At 38.3% G+C, this 27,788-nt stretch overlaps 1 long non-coding RNA gene across 1 annotated transcript; it reads right to left on the reverse strand.

Moving 5' to 3' along the window:
* Window positions 1-7,286: 7,286 nt before the first annotated feature.
* LOC109275277 (uncharacterized) lies at window positions 7,287-22,638 on the reverse strand. Its single transcript, XR_002084039.1, has 3 exons — window positions 22,533-22,638; window positions 20,811-20,927; window positions 7,287-7,331 (listed from the first exon to the last, which is right to left on the reverse strand). It is a non-coding gene; the product is annotated as an uncharacterized LOC109275277 (long non-coding RNA).
* Window positions 22,639-27,788: the final 5,150 nt, after the last annotated feature.

Raw genomic sequence — 27,788 nt, forward strand, 5'->3', positions numbered from 1 at the left:
GAAAATCTAAATCACAGATTTGAAAATACTGGGACCATGTTGTAGATATAACTGAGCTATTTTAGAACTTAAAATGGGGTACGGCGCACAACCATGATATTACAATGTATATTAAAGTGTATTTCGTGTTTTAAAATCTTTTTATCGGAGAGAATCATACACATGGTAATATAAATAACAACAGAAGGAATTTAGAATTTCCTGCTTGGAAAACACTAGTAATCATTATTTTGCTCCTTAAAATATGTGAATGTTTTGATTTTGGAATTTGACTTCCAGAATGTTTTAATATATCATATAATGCTCTACCACTCTTAGCTTGGCATTTCAAAAAGTAATAGGGTATCTAAGATTGCTTAATAAGCATCTCAATTATTTATTAAGATTAATGGAGATGTATGCACAGTTTAAGAACAAATTGAAATTACTTATTATACTTGAATTTATGATTGCACAGCTCTGAAGGCAGAATAATCACAAGTCAAGCACCACAACTTAAAAGTGTAGGGAATAATATATTATTAACAGCTGATCCTACAAATAACTAAGGAGTAGTATAAACAGTGGTTAAGAGCAAGAATCAGGACACCAGAGACATCCAGATTTGAACCCTTGTTCTGCCACCTAGTGGCTGTGTGAGGTAGAGCCTCAGTTTTCTAATGCATAAAATGGGGATAATAACACCTCCCAGAGGTGGTTGCTTTTGTGTGAGAGTCAAATAAAATAAGCTATGTAATGTACTTATCATGGTGTATAACACATAGCAAATACTTAGTATTTTGTAGCTAGCCCTTTTCCAATATTCATGATAAAAATAAAACATTTAAGAGTATCTCTAGGTATACAAACTAAACTTCAGGGATTAATGGATGATGAAACAAACAGCTTAGCCAGAATCCGTGGAAGCTACGGAAGTGAGGAATGACCAACCACAGGGGAGTGCATAGCAACAGGACCAGTTGGACGGTGGGGGCTAAAATGACAAACCATCCATGGAATGCCACACACATATTGCAAACTTTTGCTCCTCAAACCACTTTGATTTTAGCAGGCAAGATTTTCAAAATTCAGTGAAGGATTTTGTTACAATTGCCAAAATAAAGCGGATCAATCTTTCTTACCAAATTCTTTCCTTCACTCTTAATATAGGGAACATGACTTCACCATCCCTCCCCAAAAGTGCACTAACTTTGGAGGAATGTTGAAAAAGGTGGATGAGAAATATCTTAGCTGAAAATGTGGGTTCACTTTGGTAAAGAAAGTTATGAGTGCAAACAGCTGCCATTTTTTTTAAGAATACCCAAGCAACCTTATAATGACCTAGACTTGGAAACTGTCTCCTACAAGGGTAACAAATTACCTCCTGAGGTCAACCCAGTTTTTTAATTCTAACCCTGCCTGACTCAACGTGGCATTTAGTGCATGCAATTTCCATAACACTGCCACTCGCACCAATACCGCTTTCTCGATCTTCTTTAAATCCCCTTATCCTTACTGTGGCTGTTATTTCTCAAGATTTTGTCCTTGGTCTCAACTGTATTACTAATAACCTCCCAGGGAAATCTTAACCATGCCAGTCACTTCAACTTATATCTCTATGTTGACAAGCCCCAAATATGTAGTTCCTTTTCCTCAACTCCAAATACATATTCTTAATTTTCTTTTGACCTCTGTATCTAGAATACTGGCACTGTGTGGAAAAAAAAATAGTCTCTTGTTATTGTTGATGTTAACTTTATTGTCTAGTGTATTGTTATGGAATTATCATACTTTGAAGAAAGATGGTCAATAACCATAGTCCTAACAACCAGCCATGACTGAGGAGAATCTCCCAGACAGGAAACCAGAACTCCAGGGAGAAGAATTTTTTTCTGGTCTTTGAACCAGGAAAAAAAAAAAAGTGTTACCAAGAAGCAGTTCTTGGGTGGTGGCAATTACAATGGCGTCCACCAGGTAAATATAAGTTAGCAGCTAGAAAAACAAGAGTCAGAAAAATTTTAACTGAAGGTCCACCTGCCCTCTATGACTAGAGGTAGGTATCTTAGAAGACAAAGTATATATTGAAGCAAAATCTACAACTAGGGAACAAGTTAGCAGTGATGGGATGAAATCTCCTTCTTTTTAACTCAACTTTCTAAGTTCTCTTTATTTCCTTTTGTCTTTAGTATTTAGTAACCCTGATTTTTAAAACCAAGACTTTCTCATCTTGATTAGAGGTAACCAAGAATAAGAGTTTGTTCATGCTTGGGTGGCAGATTTTACAGGCATTCTTGGCCTATAAAGTGGCAGAGAAGTTCAGCATGATAAGGTCAAGTCAACTCTATGAGTCAGGTCAACTCCATGAGAAGGTAAAACTCAAGGTGAAGTCTGTGCCCCAAATTCTTCTTTCAGTTCTCATAGCTGCTAAAGACCTGGGAGGTTCTGGATTAAAGTTACATTAAAGAGCTTTTTCTTTTACATCGAACATTCAAAACATCCAAAAGAGAACCTATTTGCTGCTGCTGGTTACCAATTCCCCCAAATCTGTATTTCATGTCTCTGTTAATACTGTTACATGGCTTCTGTGAATTTGATTTCTCATTTGTAAAATTTCAGTGTCAGTACTTGACCTAACTACTTCTCAGGATTTACCCTGTGTAGGTCAGGACTTAATCTGTGCTCTTTCAACCATGTCACGCCAGTATTTTCAAAAGCAACAATCCGGTTCAAATATATTTTTTCATTGGGTTCTTCAAGGGTCTCTAAAAGTATTCCAGCTCTACATCTCCACTCTCTTTTACCATTATATAACAATGAACAGCTTGTTTTTATTCTCATTATATGTATTCCATCCTTCTAAATTTCGAGTCAGCTGTCATAAATTCATGGAGCATAAAACATATGCCTTCCTTTAAACATAGTTTCTTGTTTACATGGTCTTGATAAATTAGTGTTGATTGACCCTCTACATGCCTTTTTCAAGTCCAAATGCTTAATTTTAAAGTATTTAAAGACAGGGTCCATATTACCTTATTTGTATTACCAGCCAACTCTTACTCAAAATAAACTTAAAATTTCCTAACATTTCTGTATTTGTGCCTTCATAGACCTAAGATATGTATTCTAATTCTCTAATAAATTGCTAAGAGTTAGCTAGGATTAATGAGAGTCACTTCCTGGGCTCTAGAGAAGGAGGAGATAGTCTATAAATGTAAATACTACAAAAAATTTTCTTGTTGCAATTATGGCTAAGTTAGCCTTTGTATCTGTGCTCATAATGTCATGTAAAGCATACAAAGAAATAAAAGTAGCTCCTTTATGTGAGTTCATAATATAATTTGCTTATTAAAAGAGAACTCAGCAAGTAGAGGAAGTTTTCTTATCCCTCCAGAACCTTTAAACCTACACTATGCCCAGAATACCCAGACACTCACACACACACACAGACACACACACACACACACACACACACAGTATTGATTTCCAGAATTTCTCCATGGATGCCAAAAATAATAAACAAAAAATAAATCAAAAGCAACAGCCTCCTTCCATTATGTATTAAATATCTTCCCCGTGAAGTTAGGACAAATAGAGATGTATATAGAGAGCAATGGAAACATAAATCTAGTGTCGTAGTAATCGATTTCTGCCTTGTTCCTTTATTTCTAGTAAATAATGATCTTCAGATCTTTCGTGGTGGCACTATAGTAAAAGTCAGCCCCAAGATCTCTGGAAGTGTTTCATCTTTGATAGAGCCAATGATGCTGCTTCCTCTCCAAAATCATTACACTCACTCATTTTTTGTTGTAGAGTAGAAACAATATTTAGTAGAATCAGAAGAAATTGACAAAGGATATTCACTTTAAAAGATCTCTGCCCAGTTATGTATATGATTAATAGAACACTTTATGTGGTTCTTTCTATGTTGAACCAAAAAGATTTCTCTAGAAAATGTGGTTCCTGCATATTACCATTTAGTTATTAAAATGAAAATAAAACATTGAAATCACCAGAAAAAAAAAGAAAAGTCTTAAATATTAAGTAGACCTGTCTAGAGCTGAAATTCGGTGCAAGCTGAAAGTCTCATCAAACAAGATAAAAAGGGAAATAATTTAATCTGCTTAGATATGTGAATTCACTAAGCAAAGACTACTACTGCAATCTTATACAGACCTCCACGTTCCTTCCCATTGCTCATTTCTCAGTAAAATTCATAGGATGATGCATGATCAAGCCAGATCATTAGATTTTAGAGCACAGAGGAAGATGTCGATTTATTTACAAGATAAACAATTGAGGTTGAATTCTGAGTCTGACACTTAATTATCTATATGCTTTGAAAAAAAATCATGTAACCTTTCTATATAATTAGGTAGCACAAAGATAATAGATGAGAAGTAATAGATAACTGTCAAGCACCTATTTAAAACATGCATTTTGTACATGTTGGTTTGCAACCAAGACACTTTCTGGGATCTAGCAGAAGAGATTCCAAGAGGGAAGGCAAGAAAGCAACATGATGCAGAGGTTAAGAGTTTGACAGTGCAAAGCAAGTCCTGTAACTTGAGCCTTTCCTATTATTATCATTATCATTATCATTATTCTCATTTATTTGCTGCTGTTGTTGCTGTTATTTCCAAAGGCAAAAATCTCGCGAAGTTGGCACCATGTCCTCAATGGCCCAGTCTCCAAAACTCATACGTATTTTAATAAATCCAATTATTTCAGTGAATCACTCTAAGTCACACTCATGCTTTGTTCCAGCCCCTCAGCTGAGGATACACACCTTGTATAAAGGACTATATTTCTCTGACCCAGAGCTGCAGGAGCTGAGTTTTTGCAGGACCTTGTAGGTGGATGTCAAAAATAAAATAGATGCTGAATGAATCTTACAGAGAAATCAATTGTGTCAACCACAGATTTTCTGGGTCAGCAGGTTGGATATAATAGAAGTAGTGACAGATGCCTGTGATGATGACTCTTGTAGTCACCAATCAAGCCAGTTACAAATAGTGTTTAAAAGAAGCTGATACCCTACAACCAAAAAATTTAGAAGAAACTATGTATTTCATGCAAACAATTAAATCTGTGATGTCATTAATGAAGAGCCCTCACATTCCTCCAACATTCTTCTCCTGTAAAATGACACCCCTCACCTTTGGGTAATTGTACCATAGAGTCTACTGAAGCCCGTGGACCCAAAGATACATTAATACCCGTTTGAAGAGTTTTTTTTTTCTTTTAATGAAATCTTGATATCAGTGCCTCACATTCCCACTTAACCCGATGGTCATTGTGTGAAAGAGATGCTGCCAGTGACAATTCAATTTGCTTTTTCAAGAATTTGCAAATGTAGGCAAAGTCAACTGGGAATGATGCATCCTTTACGCAACTTTTACATTAAGAAGTGAGCTCTATTGGATTACCATCATAGAGACAAGAACAGTAAAAACTAAAAATGACATGTTACCTAATCATTACTTTGACAATAATTGTCACGAACAGAGTTTCTTTATAGATTTTGGATGTAGCCTTTGAAACAAAAAAGACTGTGTCGGCCTGAGCTAAAAGGATTTTTAAAAATTTAATCTTTAAGAGAAGCTCCTGAGATACAGGCTAAAAGAGTTTATAAAGGTCATAAAAAAATTAACTTATCTTGCTGACTGAAGCTTTTTTAATGCACTCTAAGTTACAAAGGAATCGCATCTGGAGCCTTTAGGCCAATGGTCTACTATATTTTTCTCTCATTAGTAAGGACAGCAAAAATCTGCATTTGGATTTTTACCACCGCAATCATCTCTGATTCATTAGTCTTCGTGATTGAATATGAGGAGAGCATGGAGCCAGTGGCGTAGGAATATTTCGTACTTATCTCATTTGCTCACACAGCAGTTCAGGAGGCAGCCAGAATCGTGAGTGGAAATGGGCCTGCTAGTGGGGCTAAACACGGTTCAGAGACAGACTGACGGACTTCTATCAGGTCTGTCTGGAAGAAATAAATATAATAAAAGGTCTTTAAGGCAAAGACTATTACTTATGTAAACTGAAATTCATACCTCTCTTCACATGCCGCATCAAAAACAAAACGGGAGAGGCCTCTGCAGATGTCTTGGTCACGGGGTGGAGCTCATTAAGGAGAGCTGGATCCAGGATACCTGAGCGAGGGGGATTCTACCTTGTGAATATCAGCTCCCTCAACCACAACGGAGGGGTGAAAAATTGACCCTGTCCACCTCATAGGGGATTGTAAAACACAGATGAAATAACGTTTTCAAGACATTGTATTGTGACCAAACTCCATAAAAACGTTGGGCATTGTCATTATGTTGACCTTGAAGACCATGATTATACCCAAAAGATAGATATATGAATATAGTTGTATCTTAGTTCAAGTTAACCCAGTAGACGGAGGATTTTCTAAAGTCAGTGTCCATATCTTATCCTTTATCTGCTTAACATCAACCATGCCAGGCACACAGCAGATGCTTAATAAATACTTTTTAAATGAATAGGTAATGATCATTTTATAAACAGATTAGCTTTAGGAATCTCTTAAGTAAAGCAAACAAAAACCAGTATCTCCCGTGATTAAAAGACAAGCTTCAATTTTTTTATATCTGTCTACATGATTTGTATTTAAGGAGGGGTTAAAGCATTAACAGTTGGGAAAACAAGAATGAAAGACTGCTGGAGTTTGGTGGCCAAATCCACCACATATCAGCCAATGCATATTACTCAACCCTTTTCCTCTTTCGTAATACAGAGGTAGTAATAACATCGACCTCAGTTGTTGACGTCAGCAGTAAAGGAGATCATTCATGCAAAGGGTCTAACATAGAGCCTGGGACATGGTAGATTCTTAATAAAAGCTGCAATTGATCTTTTAACTTCAGTTGTCCTTCTTGTTGCTCATTCGACTCATCACTGTTAAAACATGGGCTTCAGCAAAGGGAGTTTCTCAGACAATTCTGTGAATAAGTGGGCTAGATGGGATGTCTGACGTCACAGTGACACTCTCTCCTGAGAACCCGGCTTTATTATTTTTTTAAGCTTTTTTTAAAAATATGAAATTTATTGTCAAATTGGTTTCCATACAACACCCAGTACTGATCCCAACAGGTGCCCTCCTCAGTGCCCATCACCCACCCTTCTCTCCCTCCCACCCCCCATCAACCCTCAGTTTATTCTCAGTTTTTAAGAGTCTCTTATGGTTTGCCTCCCTCCCTCTCTTTTTTTTCCCCTTCCCCTCCCCCATAGTCTTCTGTTAAGTTTCTCAGGATCCACATAAGAGTGGCTTTAATTGCTATCTTTTGGCTCCTTCTTAGGACTGACCCAATGAACACTTGTCAGGCCTGTTCAAAAAAAAAGAGAGAGAGAGAGAGAGAGATCCTTTAACCCACTGGCACTACAGTTTAGGCATTTCATCTCATGCTAAAATCTTCTCTTTGCTGGGATTTTGACTGCACTGCCTCCCTCAACTTAAATTATTTTTCAAATTAAAAAACTTCCAATAAGCCAACCTTGAACAAGGAGGTCATGTGGGGTGCTTCTCTGAAGTAAATTGCATTCTTGTCATTTGTATTCATAACAACATCCCCTAACAACTGAAAATATGGGGTGGCTGAACCACAGAAAGTACTTTTTGTCAACAAGAAAATCTAGCATCATTTGCTTAGCAACTTTTTTGTTTGGAGATCTTGCTAGGGCTTTTATTCACTTTGGCTAAACTCTGATTGGATTAGAGGTTCATGGCATCCTTATTATTTAATACAACTCATCTCACATAGAGGTCACTGTCTTCTACCCTTTTTAATCATGATGATGACAACTGAGAATTGACATCGTGCACTATTGTGTACTGTCAAATGCATAACAAATACCTTAATCAGGCTTAAATAGCTTGAGAACCACAACTATTTATTGCGGGTCAGAGGCAAATTTCTGGAGCTGGCAAGTGAAGATGTGAGGACACTGATTTGAAAATGCCCTGCCCCAAATGATATCACCCAATTTGATCAAACAGTTGCTGCTTCCTTTTATATGAAACCGTGTCTCTTTTACAGTAGCAATAACCTGGATCAAATACTCCAGGCAGAGGCATTAACTAGAATTAACCACCAGATTATACTAGCTATTTTATTGGTTTCATAAATTTACCAAATCAGAAACTTGGCAGACAAATTAAAATAGGCCAGTTCCTCAATAGGTTGAGGAAACTTAAGAGAGAACAAGGGCCTCTGTTGCACCTGTTTAGCGATGAGCAGACTACCAACTGCACCAGACTTCTAAGAGCAGAGAAGAAATGTTCAAAATGGAGTCCTCTTTCCTTCCACAGCCACTGTTTCCAGTTCCCATGCTTCTCCCAGACGAGAAGTAACACTCTTTAAGGCTGGTCTGAGTCAAATGTTAGAAAACGACATCCTAATGACACTAAAGTTTCACTTTGTGTTTCCCATTAAAACAGACTTATTTCAAATTCAGAAGGCAGCGATCATAAGCAGCACATTCCACGTTGGCTGACAGGTAGGATTCACTACATAAGACTTTCTAAACTGAAAGGGAGCTTGTTGCTCCTTAACACTTTCAAAGCAAATTCTTTGTGTCTGCTCTAAGCACGCCAAGGTGGGAGGGCATTTATTTCCGCAGCAGGAGTCCTGTGGCAACACTCAATCTCTCCGACTTCACATTTATTACGTTAAATGACCGATGCACAGTTAATCACTTGGCCTGAGAGTTGGTGTGGGGGGTGGGGGAGAAGCACAGGTTTTCTCTGTATGAGTATTGACAGGCTGGCTTAGAGATCAGCCTGCTTGGTGTTTCAGTCAATTAGAAAACACCTTATCCATGAAGTGGACTGACTGTACTTTCAAAATAAACTTGGATTGGACTAGATGCTGCTCTTTTCCAATAATCCTTAAATCATGATCAACGAGGTCAATGTACCTGAAATTATCCATTTTCTCTATTTGGGACATGCTAAACTCTGACTCTCTGTGATGATTTCTAAAAATATTAGTGGACTAATCAGAATGAGAAATGCCAAAAACTTTTATGCTGATTTTATAACCACAGCAACCATTTAGAAACATTTTATTTCTCTTCTTTCCCTCAATTCAGAAGAAGCCACTCAACTTTACCCAAATTACTCTGTGATGGGTAGCCTACAATGGCAGGTGATTTCAAATTACATTCTGAGCTCAGGTAAAAGATATGAAGCAACTATATTACATTCTGTTTTACAAAAGCATCGATCTTTTTAAGATAAAAATAATGTCAAGTTTTTGAGTTTTTATTGTGAATACCTATGATTTTTCTGTTCAAAACCTCAGCAAGTTTCCCTCGACCCTTGTCGGGTCCCTGGATGGGTGTAAAAAGTGCACTTGACAAAGACAGATTAACAGGAGAAAAGCATATCAATGAATTTAACATAAATTTTATATGGCATGGGAGACTTCACAAAATAATAATAATAGTAATAATAATAACCCCAAAAGACAAACCTGAGTATTCTGTGCTGAGTTTGATGAAAAGTGGAAGAATAAATATGATACGTTAAGAAGTATGAGGTAATGGTAGTAATAGGGGAAATTTAGCAAGGCCTGTTTGTTCTTCTTGGCGGTCCTATGTCTTCAGAAATAAGGGTTCAGGTATAGGAAGGGCACCTCTCACATTGGTCTGTTTCATTGGAAAGGTGAAGAAGGGAGAGGTCACAGTTACCTTCCTGCTTCTGCATTTTGTCAAACTCTCTCAGCTGAAATACTCAGTATGGTAAAGTGTCATGTTCTGGGGTACCCTGTACTGAACGCTATCAACCTTCGCTTCTTGCTCACCAATCTGCCAAGTCTTGTGGATTCTACTTGTATAATACCCTGTCCTTTCTAGTCTATTCCCACTGCTACTGTCCTGGTTTAGGTCTTCATTACTTCTCTCCAGGGCCAACTGGTTTCCTTAATACCAGCCTTTCTGCTCTTTAATCAACTTTACATGCTATGATCACATTAATCTTCCTAAAGCATAGATTAGATCATGTCATTTCCTTGCTCAAAAATCTTTAATGGCTCCATATTGCTTAATTTTAAAAGTCTAAACTGCTTAGTCCAGGGTTCAGTGACCATCCCCCAGCCCATCTACCTTTCCAATCTTATATGCCTCTACTTGTCTTCATTCATTCACTTGTTCAGTAACATGGAATCAGTCACTATTCATTACTCATGGTCTCTTGGTGGAATTTCCCCTTTCCAAGTGTTTGACCGTGCCCACCCCACCACCCCCCACATGGGATTTCCCTTTCCTGCCCCTATTTATTTTGCATGGCCAAGTTCTACTGCTCTGCTTTCCCTAATTTCCTCCAGTTAAAAACAATGTATCCTTCTCATGCCACGTAGAACTGTATCTATATATCTTATGACACTTTTACCTTGTACAATAGTTCTGCATATCTCATATGCCTTTTTTAACATTTACATAAATTCCTTGAAAGTAGAATCTAATTCATGTTTACTTCCCCTCATAGTACCTATCACAGAGACTGGCGTATTGTATCCATTTAATAAATATTTATTGATGTATTCCATTCACAAATAAGTGGATGAATCCTAATTTACTATCCTTAAACAATCATAAATTTATTTTTTCAGACACCTGCTTTCACCTATTCAGATCTTGAAGCATTCCAAATTCTAACAGATGTTTGTGGACAGCTGGGAGAAATTACACTGCAGACACCAAATCATCAGTTCAGCCCTCAGGCTCACATCTTCACCTGGTTATGTGTTCCAGACAGCTGTGCCTTCTTGGAAATGCACTTGGCTTTAGGAGCAAGCTCTGTTTGTAATACCTCTATAGCATTCCAGAATAAACATGACAGGCCTTGATGTAGAGTAGAATAAGTGTGAGTCTGTGATCTATTTATGTTCTTTGGGGACTTACAGTGGACTCATTTTGCATTTGTAAAAATGCTTCTAATCTTAGGGCCTCCCTCAATTTCAGATCACAGGAATTTTACTTTTAGTAAAGATAGTTCAGGTACCCTGTGATGAGGAAAATACAAGTAAGGAAAATGTACAACTCAGCATATGCTGGAGGCCAGAAATGAGACCAAATGATGCATATTTAGGCTCACTCTTCCTGAATTGGATGCATGTTCTGCTTCCGAATGTGTATTAACTTTGGCTATTCCATCACTTTTAAGACTTATCTGCTCGGAAACTGTTCTTAGCATCCTTTTGGGACTATGGCCAGAGGTAGAACATTAGTGAATATCCATGTAACCTAATCTCCCATGTTGTATTTTATTCCATGCCCTTTGTTTTGTTTCTTTCCACCTGATTACTCACATGTAACCCTTGCTGTACTCTATGCTGGGTCGGTGTAGATGGAGGAAAAAAAAAAAAAAAGAAACATGCCCATGATTGTCACGAGTAGACACCAGTTTATAAATAGTACTGGTTTGACTGTGCACTGGTTTTCTGAATACAGGAAGGTCAAGAAAAACATTTTCCTTTGAAATGAAAAAAGGAGGTTAAAACAAGAGTTTTAATAACAGGCTTGACACAGAGCAGTGTAATACCAGCATGAATTACACTTGGTACCAGACTTTTATTGGAAGTCCTAGATTGCTTTGTTCCTGTCCCTGACATAATATTCAGAGTTGGGTTTATATTTATCCAGAAGAGAGCTGCTTGCTATAGTCCATGCAAATCAAATGCTTGATTTATGCACCATTCTACTGGAGGGTGTAACATTAAATTTAATTTTGTGAGGAAAGCCTGAGGTGTTTCAATGCCTGGGCTTGACATTGTGAACTAGGCAGAGAGGTGCACAAGAATTCATTATGGTTTCCAATATGCGAAATGCAGCATTTGAATGAAACATTTGTCTCTTGTCAAAAAGGCGTAATGTCTCTTCTTGGTAAAATATTTCCACCCCCACCCCTCAGGACACACCAGCACATTTTTGGCCTTCATCATAGATCTTGATGAACGATGAGTGACTACGGCATTTGAGGGACTGTGGAGACATCAAACAACATGTGTCTGTGAAATGATCAGTTATCAATAATATCAACCCAACTGACTTCACCTTGACTGTTGAATGTTGCCGCTGTTTGTATAACCGTGTTAATTAGCTATATGACAACTTTGTGATTTTTTGTCTTTAGCTGAATGTTACTTGCCAATCCTCTTGCTCATGACTGGTTGGCTTCCTTTCCCATCCCCTACAGCAAATATTCAACATTTAACTACACTGTCCACAGTATCCCAGCCTCAATGCCAAGTGCTCAGGCTCAGCAGAAATCCTACCATTTGCTTCCTCAGGAGACTCAGGGCTGTCAGGCATCCATACCTTCTCTGTACTCAACACTCTTCTGTTATTATCATCATCATTGTGGCTCCTCCATTGCTCATGGAGAAGAGTCTACACCCTCTGACATGCAGATAAGGCCTTTAGTAACCTGCCCTGCCCTTACCTTCCATCTTCTTCTCTTTCCCATCCACACACTCTAAGCTGCCCAAGGTGTACTTTGGCTCACTCTGCTCCCTCTGCCTAGAATGACCTTCCCCTGTTTTACCACCAGCAAAATCCACTTCTCTGTGAAGCTTTTCTCCGTCAAGAGAGACTTTCTTACTCCATTCATAGCACTACATTTAGTTGTACTACATTTAGGTTCAGTTGTATTGGGCCTATCTTGCTACCAATTTTAAATGCATCCTATTTGATTTTGAATCATCCAGAGCACATGGCACAGAATATGGTACCTAGTAGGTACTCTAAATGTGTCTAGAATTAAACTGAATCCAGTGATCACTATGATGGCTGGAGGAAAATAAATGTGTGGGAGGCAAAGACAATATATATCCATATCATCTCAATTTTTTCTACATTTTGCCAAACTCATACGAGTCAAATCATTGACCAAACTTTTATCTTTAAAAATTCTAGGCTTGGGGCGCCTGGGTGGCGCAGTCGGTTAAGCGTCCGACTTCAGCCAGGTCACGATCTCGCGGTCCGTGAGTTCGAGCCCCGCGTCAGGCTCTGGGCTGATGGCTCGGAGCCTGGAGCCTGTTTCCGATTCTGTGTCTCCCTCTCTCTCTGCCCCTCCCCCGTTCATGCTCTGTCTCTCTCTGTCCCAAAAATAAATAAAAAACGTTGAAAAAAAAAAATTTAAAAAAAAAAAAAAAAAAAAATTCTAGGCTTGGAGCCCAGCAGTGACATAAACCAGCTATACTTTGAACTTTTTCTTCAATTATTATTTATGCATTTGTCTAATCTATGAAGTAAATATAGATGCACAAAGTCTTAAGCATATTTTAATTCCCCAGTTTCTTCACAGTTTTCATAAAAATAGGATTTATTTTATGCAAGTTTCCTGAAGAATCTCTCCTTATATGTATGCCTCTTAAAATATTCTCATTGTCTAAATAGTCATAAACACTAATATTCATTTTTAATATTAAAAATTAAATTATGAAATTAGGTGATATTGAATTACAAAATTAAACAATATTAAGTATTCAGATAAGTCCATTAGACTCAATTATGTCAGTTGATAGGAGTTAGTTAAAAATAACTACATCCTTATATGCACTATACCTAAATACTATGCCTGGCAAAATTCCACTGAAGTATGTTTATTTACATTTTATTGCCTATTACTGTGAAATGAGGGAAGCATACTTTTTTTTTTGTTAGGACTTTTTACTTTATTTTTTTTTTCAATATATGAAATTTATTGGCAAATTGGTTTCCATACAACACCCAGTGCTCATCCCAAAAGGTGCCCTCCTCAATACCCATCACCCACCCTCCCCTCCCTCCCACCCCCCATCAACCCTCAGTTTGTTCTCAGTTTTTAACAGTCTCTTATGCTTAGGCTCTCTCCCACTCTAACCTCTTTTTTTTTTTTTTTTCCTTCCCCTCCCCCATGGGTTTCTGTTAAGTTTCTCAGGATCCACATAAGAGTGAAAACATACGGTGTCTGTCTTTCTCTGTATGGCTTATTTCACTTAGCATCACACTCTCCAGTTCCATCCACGTTGCTACAAAAGGCCATATTTCATTCTTTCTCATTGCCATGTAGTATTCCATTGTGTATATAAACCACAATTTCTTTATCCATTCATCAGTTGATGGACATTTAGGGTCTTTCCATAATTTGGGTATTGTTGAAAGTGCTGCTATACACATTGGGGTACAAGTGCCCCTATGCATCAGTACTCCTGTATCCCTTGGGTAAATTCCTAGCAGTGCTATTGCTGGGTCATAGGGTAGGTCTATTTTCAATTTTCTGAGGAACCTCCACACTGTTTTCCAGAGCGGCTGCATCAATTTGCATTCCCACCAACAGTGCAAGAGGGTTCCCATTTCTCCACATCCTCTCCAGCATCTATAGTCTCCTGATTTGTTCATTTTGGCCACTCTGACTGGCGTGAGGTGATATCTGAGTGTGGAAGGGAAGCATACTTTTAATAGAAGTGAGAACACATCGGCTTCCAATCCTTGCCTCTATTCAGTGAAAACAGGTAAGAGAGACGACAAAGCCCTGTCCCTTCAAAATGGCAGTCAGCAGTGATAAAATGACCATTCCAAACCATGGGGCCACTGGCCAAAAGTGACAAAAGGGATATTGATGTGGTATGCAAGTGTGCGGACTGAAGAACCCAGGTTAAAAGGGAACGACTTACTGAAATGCTATATTCTCAAATACTCATTCAAAACAAAATTACCTCTGTCAATTAAATATTTCTCTTGGCTTTATTCTCCACCCTGACTTCCCAAGAAGACACGTTCGCGCATACGCACGCACGCGCACAGACACACACACACACACACACACACACAAACACACACACACACACTTGACTCTCATTGAAACTTACTTCCAAGAGTTTTTAAGGCTCTTGTCTATTGGGAGGTAAGTACAAAGCAGGTCTCAGGTATAGAAAAACCTGTGAAGGAAGGAAAATTAGCTACATCTGCATTCTGAAACTTAATTGCAACAGTTCCTCAGAATAAAAGCCCTAGATTAGAAATCAGAATTCTGCGATCAGCTCTGCCATGGAGCAAGCTAAACATGACAACCTAAGCAAGTGATTCCACTTTCTGAGTCTCAGTTTTCTTCATCTTAGGCTGAGAGACTTAGAGAAATATTCCCCTGTACTAAGGAGAAAAGGTACTAGAGGTAAAGAAAAGGAAAGGCTTTGGAGAAAGAATGAGCAGGTACAGTAAGGGTACTGTCTTAATGGATAAGTAAAGAGAAGTACGGTACAGTGGTAGTGAAGCTAGATTCTGGAAGCTGTTAAAAGCTGAGCTAGAATTAAGAAACTAAAGCCCAGGGAACCCCTTTGAAACAAAGTTTCAATCTGTTGACCCTACTGGTTAACTTCATTGTGAGAGGTTCTTGAACAGAAGTATGAGAGGATGAAAATAATTGGAATACTAGTCATCAGGATGAATTGTGAGGCAGCAAGTTCAGGGAAATCAAATATTTTTCATCGTGCAAATCTGATAAGGGCCTCCACTTGGGTGGTGGCAAAGGGTAATTCGAGCCCTTACAGAGGTCCGGCTTCCCTCAGACTCAAGTCATTCCTTATAATTGAGTTGCTTCCATGGATCTTCTTGGGAATTTGAGCTACTATGCGATTGAACGTACCTGTCATATGAATTCAGACCTAATCCAGTCTCCTGTGTGTGTAAATTTAGAATGATGTATAGATGGCATAGCACTTTTTAAAAATACCACAAATGGGATAAATCCAGCTTTTACTTAAACTAGATTTAGATCGGTCTAAGAAATAAGTTTTTTATGGCATTTGCTGAAACCCATGAAAGAATTGCCTTTATTGATTTGCACATTTCTATCATGCCCTTAATGACCATTATACAAAAGAGTGTGTTCCATGCACCATGTGCTGTTTAAGGCACTTTGCATGCACCATCTCATTTAATCATCACAAAATCTCTGAGGCAGGTACTGTTATTACTCCTACTTTACAGATGAGAATACACTGCAGAGAGAGACTCAGTAACTTGCCCACATTTGTAGCACAAACCAGAGACAGACCTGGGAATCCGAGGCTGGGATGCAGTCCTTTCTTTTTGCTTCTAAACACACTGCCTCTGATCCAAAAGGATTGGTCTGTAGGGGCAGCACAAGTTTGCCCTCCACACCCATCCCACCTCAAAGAAAACAAGTGTTAATGATGGGTCACTTTAGGACCAAGAATGTTATCGAGGACAGAGTGTTCAGATTTTTGTTACCTTTGTAGCAGAATGCCCTTCGGAGATGAAATTTATCATAGCACAGCTCAGATCAGTCAGTGCTTCAACTATGGACATGCTCCCAGTGGTGTATCAGGGGTGGGAGGTGCCAGTGGTCCACCCTAGTCAACAATAAATGCTCTTCTTGGAAAACAGTTCTGTTGCTCTGAGCTTAAAACAATTGCTATGGAGAGGGTTGAGTTTTAATAATACGTATAAATTTCAAATCACTACATTTGTATTTCTTATCCTTTGATAGTTTATATTCTACCCGGAAGTTAATTCAGAGAACTCCAATGATACAATCCATTCAGGCTTGCTTGTTTTGGCTATAATTTGTGTCTCTATTCCTGTGGTATTACATATGGCTGTCCTTAAACGGTAGATTCTAGGAGCCCCTGAGTGGCTCAGTCAGTTGAGCGTCCGACTTCAGCTCAGGTCATGATCTCCTGGTTCATGAGTTCGAGTCCTTTGTCAGGCTTGCTGCTGTCAGCCTGTCAGCTCAGAGCCTGCTTGAGCCTGCTCTGTCCCCCTCTCTCTGTCCCTCCACTGCTTGCACTTTCCCAAAAATAAATATTTTTTTTTAAAAAACCCAGTAGATTCTAAATAATAATAGCACCATGTTTGTAAACCGAGGAAATAGAACTGGAGATAGTTCAATTATGTAGTTCATTCTAAAGCAATGGATTACATCATGTCAATGTTCTCTATCATTCAGCCAATTTCTGATTTTTGCAGAAGATGAAAAAAACCTCAGAAGTTTTTAAAGTATATATAACAGAAATTTATGATAAATTGTTTCCTGAAGATATTTTAGTGAGTTTTTTTTTACTCTTCTAAAATTGATCCTGAAGGAACAAAAAATGGACAGTACTGAAATTCCTGAAACTTTTTATAAAATCGGATTATTGAGGAATTTCTGATAAATATATTCTCATTTTTAAACCTTTTCCTAACTATTTTAAATATTCATTACTTCATAGGAAAAAATATTTGAAATTTCAAATGAATAAAAATGTTCATTGAACTCTGATCAAAGATGATTTAATGTATCTGACTATACTGAACATGAATATGTAAAGATCTATTTTTTTTATTTTATTTAAATCCAAGTTAGTTAACATGTAGTGTAATAATGGTTTCAGGAGTAGAATTTAGTGATTTGTCACCTACATATAACACCCAGTGCTCATCCTAACAAGTGCCCTCCTTAATGCCCACCACCCATTTAGCCCATCCCCCTCCACCCAATACCCCTCAAGCAATCCTCAGTTTGCTCCCTGTATTTAAGAGTCTCTTATGGTGTGCCCCCCTCTCTGTTTTTATCTTATTTTTCCTTCCCTTCCCCTATGTTCATCCATTTCGTTTCTTAAATTCCACATATGAGTGAAATCATATTTATCTTTTCCTGACTGACTTATTTTGCTTAGCATAATACATTCTTGTTCCATCCATGTTATTGCAAATGGCAAGATTTCATTCTTTTTGACTGCTGAGTAATATTCCATTATATATATGATGCATCTTTGCATCTGCAAAGATCTATTTTAACAAGGTCACTGGCAATTTTGCAGAAGGTGGCTTGAAAACATGCAGAAACTGTAATACTATTGCTTACCACTATAACAAATAAGTTTTTCTTTTTTCAAAAAAACATGTTAACACAATTAATCTACAGGTTTTTTTCCTTTTCGACTATAATATTCATTTCATTCTTTAAGTTTTTAATGTTTTTTTTTATTGGCAGGACTATATATACCAACTTCAATTTTGAAGATGTCAACATACATATTTCTTTTCTGGCTCTTATTATTTTTTGTTTCATTTCATAATTGCTGAAAATACTTCTGTCATAGAGGAAGATTATTAAACAATGATTCTCTCTGAGTATCAAGTATGATAGGTACTACCCCACCTATTTGAGCTCTGAATGTGGGAGTGAAGGCTCACACCCAGACAGACTGCCACTCTGCAGTTGGATCCTGTGTATTTCTATGCTTCCAAGATTCTGGTGCAAAATTCCTGGTCATGCTGATACAAGCACCCTGGGATGTTAACACCCAAGAAAACTTGGAGCCTAGAGGGTCACCATACATCCAATGCAGATGGGGGTCAGGGTCCAGTTTTGATTGAGCCTATTACCTGAAGGACACATGTATGTTATTGCATCGGGATCTTTGGCACTGGGACCACAGAAGCCCTTCCTTTATACATATGTAAGGATTAAAAGCCTTGGCTTTGGTGAAGGTGGGATCTCCTTGGATTCACTCTATTCAGTGCACAAATGTATTTGGCTGGTCTCCTGGAAGTTGTAGTAGTCCAGTAGCTTATGTCTTAATTGGAACCCAAAACTTCCTTTGGTTAGGTGGAACCCCCCCACCCCCCCACCTTGGGACAGAGGACAGCAGCTCTGCTTTAAGCCTTAAGAAAAAATCCTTCCCTTTCTCTACCTTTTGTTTCCTTTTCCTCACATCTGTCATTTTGGATTGGCTAGAGGATGGTGAGGGGGCACTTTAGCCCCCTCATAATTTAGGGAGATTATGCCCCTTACACACATCAGATCATCTAGAGATAGACATGCATGTGAAGTTTGACAAGTTTCCCTGCTTGAGAACAATTTATTTAAAGTATAGGTTTTTAGGGGCACCTGGGTGGCTCAGGCAGTTAAGGGTCCAACCCTTGATTTCGGCTCAGATCATGATCTCACAGTTTGTGGATTCGAGCCCCAAGTCAGGCTTCACTCTGACAGTGCAGAGCCTGCTTGGGATTCTCTCTCTCTCTCTCTCTCTCTCTCTCTCCCTCTGTCTCTGCCCCTATGCCACTTGCATGCATGTGCACTCTCTCTCTCAAAATAAATAAACTTAAAAAAAATAAAGCATTGGTTTTTAAACTACACTATTGGTTCCATTAGTGGAACATGAAATTAAATTTTGTATTTGGTATAAGTAGCAATCAAAAAATAGAACTGGATAGAATTCTTATAATTTTTTAAGAATTAGATAGAATTATTTTTTATTAAAAATTTTTTTAGTGTTTATTTTTGAGAGAGAGACAGAGTGCAAGTGGGGGAGGGGAAAAGAGAGAGCCAGAGACACAGAATCCAAAGCAGGCTCCAGGCTCACAGCTGTCAGCACAGAGCCTGATGTGGGGCACGCACTCACATGAGATCATGACCTGAACTGAAGTCGGACACTTAACCGACTGAGCCACCCAGGTGTCTTTGGATAGAATTTTTGAAAACTCAGAGGGCCTTACTCATCACATGAAAAATGTTTTTTGTTTGTTTTGTTTTTTTAGAGAAAGAGAGAGAGAGCGTGCGACCACAAGATCAGGAGGGGAGAGACAAAGGGAGAGTGAGAGAGAGAATCTTAAGCAGGCTCCGTGGTCAGCCCAGAATCCAATGTGGGGATTTCACAGCTATGAGATCATAACCTGAACCAAAACCAGAGCTGGGCACTTAAACAACTAGGCCACGCAGGCATCCCGAGAAATATTATTTTTGAAATTTGGGGAGACTTCTCCTTCAGGGGGTTGTGTATATGTGTCTCTGTTGGACAGCGATGTAAAATATATTTCTAACTTGGGAACATGGTCAAAAATGTCTGCAAGTCATTGACATGGAAGGCCAACACTAGATGGTAAGCTCAGGGAATGTCTGAGAAAATCTCTCTCCTGCTCTTTGAAGGCCCCAAGCTTTTACCTGCCTTCTCAAAGGACACCTTGTAGCTCCTCAGGGTTCCAACCAGGTTTCCAAGGCCCTATCCTTTGACCTCTCCTTCAGAAACCTAAGAGGATCAAAGGAGGTGGAGGAACATTCCTGGTCACACCCAACACTGACAAAATTCTGCACTTGTTCTAAAACCATTAATGAGGATTTGTCCGTTATACTATTTCCTGTTCCTTATTAACTGTCCAACATGAAGAATTTCTTTATGAAATTAGAAAAAAGGGGGGGGGGGGCGCCTGAGTGGCTTAGTCGATTGAGTGTGGGTTCAAACCCCACATCAGGCTTTTTGCTGACAGTGTGGAGCCTGCTTCAGATTCTGTCTCTCTGTCCCTCCCCCACTTAACCGCACTTGTTCTCTCTCTCTCTCTCTCTCAAAAGTAAACATTAAAAAAATTTTTTTTAAAGAAATTAGATGAAAGAAAACCCTCTTCTCTATAAGTTGGTAGGTGCCCTCCCTTTGACCCTGAGTGCTGGAAAGCTCCAAAGCTTCTGGCGTGTTTGACCCTTGTCACTGTAATGTCGTTCAGCCTCCTCCATTCCTTAGTCCTGGCTTTCTTTCAAGTGTTTGCATTGTGTTTACTCCATTTTAATGACAGATGCCCAAATCCCTTCTGAAAACAGAAAGAATGTATGTGGAAAATATAAATGTCACTCCACTGGGCAGTGAGGCTTTCTATGGTTAGGACTGAGTCTTTTCTCCATATACTCCTTAATGCCTGCCTCACCAAGTTTGGTGAGTAAGGCATAACTGAATTCAATATTAAAGACATACAAAATGCAGGAAAAAGTGAGCCAAAAAAGAAAGAAAGCTTAATTTTAATGTAGGCTTTAAATGCCTACTTACCGCTAAATGATTATCTTCTCTTTTGGTTTCTTTTTTTTTATTCACTCTCAAATCCATGCCATGTTGATGGCTATGTACTCTGTCCACACCGATGCAAACTTCAAGAACTGTTCTTGCCTGGAAAAAAAGGAAGAAAGCATTGGAAAAGGAGAACCAGGACAGTCTAAGAATTAGAAGTTGACACATTGGGAAGTTGAATCATGAACACCGACCATGGGCCAAAGAAGAGGGATTAATAGTATCCTTGTCCCTTTCCCTGACTGATTTTTGTCCACAGCACAAATAACCTTCTAATATACTATATCATTTACTTATTTATTTTATTTTCCCCTTCCCCCTAAAATGTAAGCTCCATGAGAGTAGGGATGTTTTTCCCACTGCTATATCCTCAGTACACTGCACATAGTAGCTCTCAATTATCTCCAGAAACCACACTTAACCAATATTCTATTCTACTTCTTGAAACAATCATTAGTTTCTGCCACTCTATCTTCCCCAGCCCCACCATAGCTAATCAGCTTACTTGAGTCTATCAGGCATGAACTTCTATCTAATATAGGGAAGGGCGGGGTAAGTTTTAAGGTTTAAGAATCCTAAATTGAGTACGACTTCTGTGTATCTTCTAAACTCCAACAAATCCTCAAACACTCGCAAGGGAAGGTGTGGCGTTCTTAGGACCTAATGTACTTAGTGACCAGGAGACCAGCTCAGGGTCTCCCTGCAGCCCTGTCTGCATATCAACAGCTACCGACACAAACACAGCTGTCAGGCTTAATGGGCTCTTTCTCCATTTCACCCACAAACAAACTGGAGAGATCAAAAAAATAACTTAAGTGTACCAGCATAAAAGCCACTCATTAAGCTAAGCTTCCAGTCTCCTTTCCTTTGTGTTTCATTGAAAAGAACAGGACACAGAGATAAATAAATGTTTTGGTTCATTTTAGAAGTCCTGATCACTGAGAAGGCAACGGGACAGTAAAGCCTACCAGATTCTAAGTCAGGAGATCTAGATTCTAGTCATACTTTGGTTACTGCTGTAACTCTTGGTCAATCAAATTCTATCTGGGACTCAGGTTTCTGGTCTGCGAAATGTGGATGATAGCCTTAATAATCTCAGGTGGTGGCTATGAAGGTAAAAGCAAACAATGTTTTGTAGAAACAGGGAATCATACTAATATAAAATAATATCAAATGCTACCCTCCCCTGAAATTATATATATATATATATATGTGTGTGTATATATATATATATATGATTCAAAAGGTTACAAGTATGTAGAAAGGGCAGTAAAAAATGATAGGTGAATATCCAAGGGTATGTCCGTAGACAGCAAATTAATTTTCTACTTTCTGAGTTTGCCAAGTAGGGTATTTAACAACACTGCTAGATATATATTATTTTCCCATTTAAAGATGATAAAGTGAGGTTTAGAAACCATTGATTCATTCAACATACATTTATGGAGCACCGCCAATTTAGGCGCTGAAAGTTAAGTTACTTTCCCAAGGCAACACTACAGCCAGGCAACAAAATCAGGATTCATACCTAGGTCTGTCTGAGTCTAAAACCCACTTTAACAATAATGATACAAAGTCTCTGGAAGCTGTAAGGAACCCTAGAGCTCATTCATTCCCAACCTTCTACTCCATGAAAGATTAAATTCCATGGAAGGGTCTTTGCATCATTAAAAACTAAGATGAGAGCATCAACAGGCTGCTTACCAGTATTCCCAGATGACATCGCCAGCATATTGGACGACAAAGCAGAATCCAGTAATTCAGTTTAACAATTATTTACTGGTCACCAAGGATGAGCCATGTAACATGCCAGGTGTTTGTGGAGACACAAACATGAATAAGTATGTTCCTTCCCTGGAGAAGCTCAAAAGCTTATAGAGAAAACAGACATGGGGAAGGACAAAGGCATTGAAGGACAGCTGGAGATCCCTCTTGACAAACTTGTTTCTGAGTATGAGAGACAAACAGCCCCTGGGTTTAACTCTGTGTGTTTCATTGTTGCTTTTCATGTGCGTGTGGAGGCTGGGAGGACACGGAGGTTTTACAGAAGTGAAGCAGGTAAATGTTAGGCACCCTGCAGGTAGGTTATGTGAAGTATAGGCGAAATTCAAGTTTTGTTAAAAATAATCAATCTTTGGCTGTACTAACTGTAGTAACGTGTGATTAGTATTTCCCGATTCCCAAAACATTTCTTCAAAAAATTATCCCTTCCAAGCAAAAACATTATGATTTGCCAAAAAGCCCTGATAACTTTTCTTTCAGGAAATGAAGATGCAGAAATTCTGCTCTTTCTACTTTTCTTTGCCATACAAAATTAACCCTCATTAATCCATCCCCTCAGGCTCATCGGTATTAAGAGTTTTATGTTAAATTAGTTTCCATTGCAAGCAGGGGGGTGTCAGGGAAGAATATATACCCTCTTTTTTTTAATACTCTGAAACATATTCTGAAACATATATGGCAGGCAAGCATCTCAGAAAAATGAGTCACATTTCCATATGAAGATACAGGATTATCAGTAAACTTGATGAAATCTAAGTTCTCTTTCCCAGACATAATTGCCATACGGGAGCGTTCTCTCTCCCTGTTCTCCATCTTCATTAATATGCATGCAGCAGTGAGCGCTCTGCAGAGCAGGGAGGCACAGTGAATCTCTGAAGTTTAAAGTTTGTTAAAATGCACATAACTGTACATATTAAAAATCATAGCTTCTTCTGTCTCCTAGATGCATAGGGGAACTAGGTTTGAAATTAAAGATAAAAAAGGAAAGTGCAGAAAATTGTTCTGTTTCCCTCTCTGTCATATATTCATCAGGATAGAGCTGCACGACACATTCAATGAAATAAAATTAGTTTTTATAACTCAATGGGAGTTCTAGGAGAGCACCTGAACACAGTATTTGCAATGAACATTTGGAAAGACCTAGTCTCTCAGCCCCAAAGCAGTGATGCAGGTTCTATGAATATTAATGAAGAATAACCACACCAACAGGCAAATAGTTCTCCAATGTTCATATCCTCCTTTTTTTCTCCTCCAAAATGTTCCTTTCAATGCCTCTTGAACATCTCAAGCAAATGTCTCGTGCTTTGTGCCCTATACTTAGAATCATACTTGCTAGCTTAATTTCATATAGAAGGCTTTAGAACTGGAGTTGGCTCAGAAGCCACTCATTTTTCAATGGATACTTCCATACCCAGGCTGAAGTGACCTGATCCAGGCCTAGCAAGAATAGCTGGTGAAGATTTCACCTCAAAGTAAATGCCAGTGACCAGTGAGTGTCAAGGATGGATACGCGAGCAGCACATATCAGGAAAGACGTCACAATGAAAAGAAGGAATGAGCCCTCATGGGGTTTCTGCACGGGGTCTAGTGATTTGCTTTATTATCTCATTCAGTTTTTATAATTCTTTGAGGTGAACGTTATTATACTCTCTTTACAAATTCATTCATTCATTCAACAAATATTTTGCAAGCATCTATTACATACCATGCATTGTTTACAAGTAAGCTAGACTGTAAGGTCCTCTCTCTTATGGAGCTTCATTGGATGATATAAATTTGAAAAGCTTTAAACCTACAGATAATTTATGCGTAAATATTAATAAAAGGCTACCAAATCAGTTACTAGACATTTCAGATATACATTCAATATCTTTGAAGTGCTTTGTCAACTGTAAAGCAAACATAACAGCTTCACTTATAGGATATTTTATATATTTCATTTATACGACTGAATATTTCTGATCTGGAAAATGGTGATAAAAATACCTACTCCCAGAGTTGCTTTAAGGGCTATAGGAAATGGTATATATACGTTTATAGGCTGAAAACATGTTATTTGCTTCTCTATTTCACTTCCTTTCCCTCCAAATTATTCAAACATAATTTACCACTAGCTGAAATGCAAAATGAGGAACATTTATACTGGATTTCCATGAGGGGAGAAGTAATGAAAAGGTTTCTTCAATGGAACTTACCTATGAGAAAATCCCATTGACTGACATCTGAGGAAGCATTACAGAGAAATTTTGTTGAATGTGAACAAAACAAAACCAAACCCATATTTTTGTGCATCTATACCATTCTATAACCTGTAACAAATATATATAAAATTATAGTCCAGCTTAACTGCAGCAAATTTTATGATAGTCTTCTCTACATTCTTCTTCTAGTATATCTAAAACTTAGTTTTGAGAAATATATGAGAAGGAAAACAACAATACTTGATAAAACACCAGAAAGGAGTCATCAATGCTACCATGGAGAAATGTTTAATAATAAACCTATGATGAACATCCTAACATTCATGATGATTTCATTTCTCTCATTCTCTCTCTTTCTCATTTGTCTCAAATTTCTCAAAGACAGTACAAAATTTGGAACAATATATTCTCAAAAGTCTCCAGAAGATGGTGATAAAGGCATTACCAGATTGGATTTAGGCTTTCTTTCCACCAGTTAAAAAGATGTTGGTGACACAAACTTTTTTTCTTCTTCCTGAAAAACTCTGTTAAGGAAAATTCCAAAACAGAAGCAATCCCAAAATAATCCTTTTACTAAAAGTCAACAATCCAAAGGATCCTATGATCCAAACTATTTTCCAAATTTCTCCAAAGTCCAAAGACATGCCTGGAAAGTTTTAGTTTTCATCTCAAGAGCCAACATTGAATGCTTTTTCTTCTTACAATAAATATTTGCAATAGAGGTGATCAAAATAATATTTGGGTCCAAAAAAGTTTTTATCATGATTTCCAAAATCTTTTATTTGTTTTTTTTTCAAAATCTTTTAAATACTCCATTTCAGAGATTGACCATAATTAGGCATAATTATGTTTTGTGATGATGTCCTCTGGGAGAGTCTAGAAAACAGTTTTGACATAGTCATGTGACCTTATATAAATGACTGCTCCTCTCTCTGCCTGCTCTTCAACCGTAGAATGAGAGAATTATGACACCCGTCATTCTCAAAGGAGGTGATCTCCACCCCAATCCCAATCCTCCCTCTCTCTGAGGTATTTTTGGTTTAACAACTGGGGGGTGCTACTGACATCTAGTGGGTAGAGGCCAGGGATGCTCCTAGACATCCTACAGTGTGCAGAATAGCCCCCACAACAATGAATTATCCAGCACAAAATGTCAATCGTGCCTAGTGAGAAACTCTACATTAGAGGATCCATGAAGATGCTTTCAACTTTGAATTTTACAAAGTTAATAGCTATGTTATATGAGGTGGGATATACATTATACATTATATACATAATCTTGAATTTGCATTAAAGCCAAACTTCAGCTTAAATAAATCTCAAGTTTGTCTTAAAGTTCTGAACAATAAGAAAGAAATGAAAGAACTCAGAAGCCAACTAGTTAAGCAATACGTGTTACCTGTCTACAGTAGACACATAGCATGTAGTCTGGAAAACATTTTAAGATGTATTTCCAAATGAAATACAAAGCCAACCATTGTGGGTCACACCCGGAAGAAACTGGCTGGAGAACTGCTGGATGACCTGCATGGTCTACTAACAACTTTTTACTTCAAGCCAAAACCTGATTGAAGCCCATATACTTGGCTCAAACTAAAGCAAGACAGTCGTGAAGAGCTAGTTTTTTTAGCAGAGAAGTTTACAATGATTTTCAAATAATTTATTCTTCAAAGGAATTGATGGTGAGTGGGTGGCCAGAGGTGGTAATGGCAGTAGTAGCCAAGACTTAGAATATGCTCAATTCACCCATTAAAATAGAGCAACAAGAGAGCCAAATTAAAAACTTAGCGGCGGGTGGGGGGGCACGTGGGTGGCTCAGTTGGTTAAGCCTCCGACTTCAGCTCAGGTCATGATCTCCTAGTCAGTGAGTTAGAGCCAGCATTGGGCTCTGTGCTGACGGCTCAGAGCCTGGAGCCTGCTTCAGATTCTGTGTCTCCCTCTCTCTCTGCCCCTCCCCTGCTCACGCTTTGTCTCTCTCTGTCTCTCAAAAAAAACCAAACGTTTAAAAAAAAATTTAAAACTTAGGACTACATTTACAACAAAATGAGGTGATATGAATCCAAAATATAAGTGGGGACAAACAACCAACAGCCACAAATTCTGCCCACTGCCATTCCTGCAGGAAGTAGGAAAAAAAAAAAGAGGTCTGTGGTCTTGAGAACAGGAGAACCTCAAAAGAGTCAAGTGGTATTATTGAAAATCATGGAAGGCCAACTTGAGAGTCATGACTGACACCAACATGGTTTTGCTCAACCTAATAGCACATCTGTAAAAGTACCTTAAAGAACAACCGAAAAGGGCCGGAGCAGTTCAGCTGCTGTGCACACATGAAACTGGCCAGCCAGGGATCCCTTCCAGGACAGGGTCTCCTAATGAGGAGAAACTGCTGAGAGTGGAATCAAAATAAAGAAGGATGAGGACAATAGACACAAAGAAAGGAAATGGTCCAGATAAAAGTGGATCCCGGGAAAATTGTCAAGAAATCTCAGAGATCAAGCTAGGATTGCTTTTAAAATCATGCGTTTTTAGCACTACATGAAAATAAGCAAACAGTAAAAAGAAGAGGGACTTCTGTGAACTTAGGAAAGCTGTCTAAACCAAATCTCCATCTAATGCTAATGGATGGAAAAAGAAAGTTGGAGTAGCCATACTTATATCAGACAAACTAGATTTTAAAACAAAGACTGTAACAAGAGATGAAGAAGGGCATTATAGCATAAGCGGTCTATCCATCCTTCTAATATTTCTGAAAAGTCAAATGCATTTAAAACTGAGTAGCAAAAAGGTTTGAAAGTCTACATCTTAGACAGTGACTATAACAGAAAAAATAATGAGGAGCAGAATAACATCTCTGTAGTCCAGGGCTGTCCAATAAAACTTTCTCCCATGATAAAATTGCTCCATATTTGTGCTTCCAATACAGTAACTATTAAACACATGTGGCTCTTGACTAGTGAGCTCAATGAAACAAATGTTT

The sequence above is a fragment of the Panthera pardus genome, unplaced genomic scaffold, assembly GCF_024362965.1.
Source record: "Panthera pardus isolate Hobbes unplaced genomic scaffold, ASM2436296v1 HiC_scaffold_13, whole genome shotgun sequence".
In the NCBI taxonomy this organism is placed as follows: Eukaryota; Metazoa; Chordata; class Mammalia; order Carnivora; family Felidae; genus Panthera; species Panthera pardus.